This window comes from Saccostrea echinata, unplaced genomic scaffold (assembly GCF_033153115.1).
Source record: "Saccostrea echinata isolate AGI-Se365-2 ecotype Australia unplaced genomic scaffold, CSIRO_AGI_Sech_v1 ptg000030l, whole genome shotgun sequence".
NCBI lineage: Eukaryota > Metazoa > Mollusca > Bivalvia > Ostreida > Ostreidae > Saccostrea > Saccostrea echinata.
The window spans coordinates 18182369-18186160 of NW_026889779.1; the positions used below are offsets into that span (position 1 = coordinate 18182369).

At 32.5% G+C, this 3792-nt stretch overlaps 1 long non-coding RNA gene across 1 annotated transcript; it reads left to right on the forward strand.

The window, feature by feature from the left end:
* Positions 1 to 258: 258 nt before the first annotated feature.
* On the forward strand, positions 259 to 3577 carry LOC133197463 (uncharacterized). Its single transcript, XR_009722429.1, has 4 exons — positions 259 to 464; positions 735 to 824; positions 1047 to 1121; positions 3510 to 3577. It is a non-coding gene; the product is annotated as an uncharacterized LOC133197463 (long non-coding RNA).
* The last annotated feature ends 215 nt before the right edge of the window (positions 3578 to 3792 follow it).

Genomic DNA, 3792 nt, shown 5'->3' on the forward strand with positions numbered 1-3792 from the left:
TATCGATGCACCGCGGTATTTTTTCTCGGTTTGATACACGGTGCAAAATCTCTAATTTTCGGTTCGGTTCATTTTTCGGTCGGGATCGTTATTCAGTCGGGTTTGGCATAAGGTATAACACGTTACTCAGTATAAATAAGTATAGAAAACGTAAATTTTTGATGACTGATAGCTTGTAAGATAATTTTTGACAGTCAAATAATTTTAATCAATTCCTTCTAGTCAATTTGCAAATAAAATTCGTAAAATAGGTGACTAGATTTAGAAAAAGAAAGCATAAAACAACGTTGAATTTGTTTCCTTCTATCAAAATGTATCGTATCGAAAATAACCGAACCGAGACAAAATTATGCAATACGTATCGAACCGTGAAGGAGGTGTACCGTTTCACCCCTAGTCAACTGTCTTGGTCAGCACCCCAGCCCAGGCGTGAATCAACACTGGCACATTATATCAAAATTAAGGTGAGGTATAAAACATACTGTTATAAAAAATATTTATTGTAAGATTTTTTTTAGCCTACCAATAAGATGCAATAAAGCCCTTGATGGAAAAAGTTCCACCCACCCAATGTATTTCTTTACAAAACATGTAGAGGAAATATAAATTATCTTTTAGGGCAATAAGGGTGTAACACTTATTTTTCAGATGTCTTTTTCATACAGTCCTTATGAATATAAATAATGTATTTTGAGATTGTGATTTCTTTATGTGATTTTAAATGTACACTCCAGGATGGTGGCTGAAGCTCATCTCCTATGTAAACACCTAAATGCCAAGTCTGGACTTCAAAAACAGATTCTGAAAGTTTAACCAGCATTATGGTAAAACTCTTAAAAAAGAAATCAAATTTTCTGATCCCATTGCTTTTAGACTTGCAATTTAATACATATAATATCATGTAATGATGTGCATTACATTTCAATCACAAGAGGAGAAAATGTTAAATGTTATCAGTAAAATAAGTAATTTTTCATATTGTTTGTTTTGCTTTACAAGTCTGAAATGCAATTTTTTTTAACATATATTTTCTTTTTTACCCCAAGGACAAAAAGTATACACTTCGAACAGACACAAAAACATATAGGTCCATGCCAAGCTATGAAAGATTTATGCTGAGGGTATGTTCTATTATTATATAGAATTTAATTGTCAGACATATGGTTATGTCTAAAATTTTACTGTTGTATTTATATCAGTGATAAGCAATGTTTTGCACCTGAGCTGACTTACATGTAATCACAAAAAAATGTTATAACTAATTAGACAAGAAAACATTGATGTAACCATCAATTGTCGCCCGGGAAATAAATAAAGTAAACAATGGAAATGAGTCTTTATCATCAAACCGCTTCGATATGTGTGAAAAAGGCATGCGTCTAAATGATGGAGACGATAGTCGAGAATATTTTGAAAACTTATAGTCGGATGAAAATCGAACAAAAACGATACCCTTTTAAACTTTATCAATTCCTCAAGTAAATGTTGGCTGCATAAAATATAATTTGAAACCAGACACATGCATCACCTATTTTCAAAAATATCTTTCACTTTAAGAATATAAAACACGAACTGTGTAAAGTACATTTTTACGTTTTTATGCGATATGTAAAATTCGATGTTCTAAAAAAAGGGACCTGTCGTTTTTCCGATAGTAAATGATAAGCAACTTTATATATTAAATATGAAAAACATATATATTTTTACAGATTCACTTTATGGAAGTAAATATATTGTGTATCTCGTAATTTATAAAGGGAAAGAACATTCTGATTAACAATCTTTTTAGTGTTTAGAAAACCTTTAATTCTGAATAACTTCTCCCACCTCAATCCCAATATACCAACACTTAAACTTATATGTATAGAGCAGCCCGGTCCTCCGGGCTGCAATAACCTTAGTCAGTCATGACCTATTGCTATCTGTTTTTAGCTCACCTGAGCTGAAAGCTCAAGTGAGCTTTTGCTGATCACATTTTGTCTGTAGTCTGTCTGTCTGTCTAGCTGTCCGTCTGTCTGTAAACTTTCACATTTTCGACTTCTTCTCCAGAACCACTGGCCTATTTCAACCAAACTTGCCACAAACCATCCTTGGGTAAAGGGGATTCAAGTTTGTTCAAATAAAGGGCCACACCCTCAATATATGGGAGATAATTAAGAAATAGTGAAAATTAAGTGGGATGTTTTAAAAATTTTCTTCTCAAGAACCACTGGGCCAAAAAAGTTGAAACTTATAGGAAACCTTGTATGTCAAAGTGTAAATTCAAATTTGTTTAAATCATGAGCCCTGGGTTTGGTTGGGGCCACAATGGGGGATCAAAGTTTTACATAGGAATATATAAGAAAAAATCTTAAAAAATCTTCTTCTCAAGAACAGCAAAGCCTTGTTTAGTCATATTGATAAGGAAGCATCATCAAGTAGTGTAGATTCAAGTTTGTTCAAATCATGACCCCCCAGGGGTAGGGAGGGGCCACAATGGGGGATCAATATTTTACATAGGAATACATAGGAAAAAAACTTTAAAATTCTTCTTCTCAAGAATAGCAAAGCCATGAATAGTCATTTTGAAATGGAAGCATCCTCAGGCTGTGTAGATTCAAGTTTGTTTAAATAATGATCCTCTGAGGATAGGATTGGACCATAATGGGAGATCAAAGTTTTAAATAGAATATATAGGAAAAAATCTTCTTCTAAAGAACAGAAAAGCCATGATTAATCATGTTTATATGAAAGCATCATCAGGTAGTGTAGATTCAATTTTGTTCAAATCATGAACTCTGGGGTAGGGAGAGGCCACAATTGGGGATCAAGTTTTTACAAAGGCATATGTAGGGAAAAATCTTTAAAAAATTTCTGCTCAAGAACAACAAAACCATATGTTATTTTAATATTTCTTATGGCCTGCGGGTGTGTCATCACCTTGACCCAAGGTCATTTGGGCAAGTTCAAGGTCACTGACAGAAAAAGTTCATAATTCGTGTTCGGTCTGTATCTTTCCTATGGAGGATAATTTTGGATGTTGGGAGTATCCACTTCACACAAAGATTGTTTATGACCTGAGGGTGTGTCATGATCCTGACCTATAGTCACATACTGCAGAAAAAATGGATAAATAATGCATCCATACTTTCCAACAGAGAAATACTTCAAAAATTGTTATTAATTTTTCAATGTAATAAAAAACAATATTATTATTAGTATTGCTGTTTTACTAGGCTATGCCAAAGTTTCATTCATTAAAAAAATATAATGAGCAATTACTGGTAAATTTTCTCTCTAAATGTATAAACAATTTTTGAACACCTTTTAGATCCTAAAATACTAGTATTAGTGACTTGGCATCTTCTCTGAAAAACCCAGTGGGGGCTATTTGTCCATATTGGACAGTTCTAGTTTAGTTCTAAAGGAAGTCAACCAGGAGTTATATGTAGAAAATAATAATGTTCTGAAAAAAAAACTATGTGTTTTTCCATATGCAAATTCATTTAATATTTTCTTTTTCTTTACAGATGAAAGGGAATTGCAGAAGAATGAATTGATGTTAACATCTCAACATTAAAATTGGCTTAAATTTGAATATGTCTTTTGTTGTGATTGCCTAAAGAGCAATTAGGATCAGGAAATTTGAGGTGAAGGATATATCCAGATATGTACCTTCAAAATGTGGATCATTCAACAGATGAAAAGAAAATAAGTCCCTGAAGAAAATTATGTCAAATGCATGAAATGAATATTTTAATTGCACATCATTTTTGTTTCATGCATGTTTACAATATATATGTGAAAAAGAAT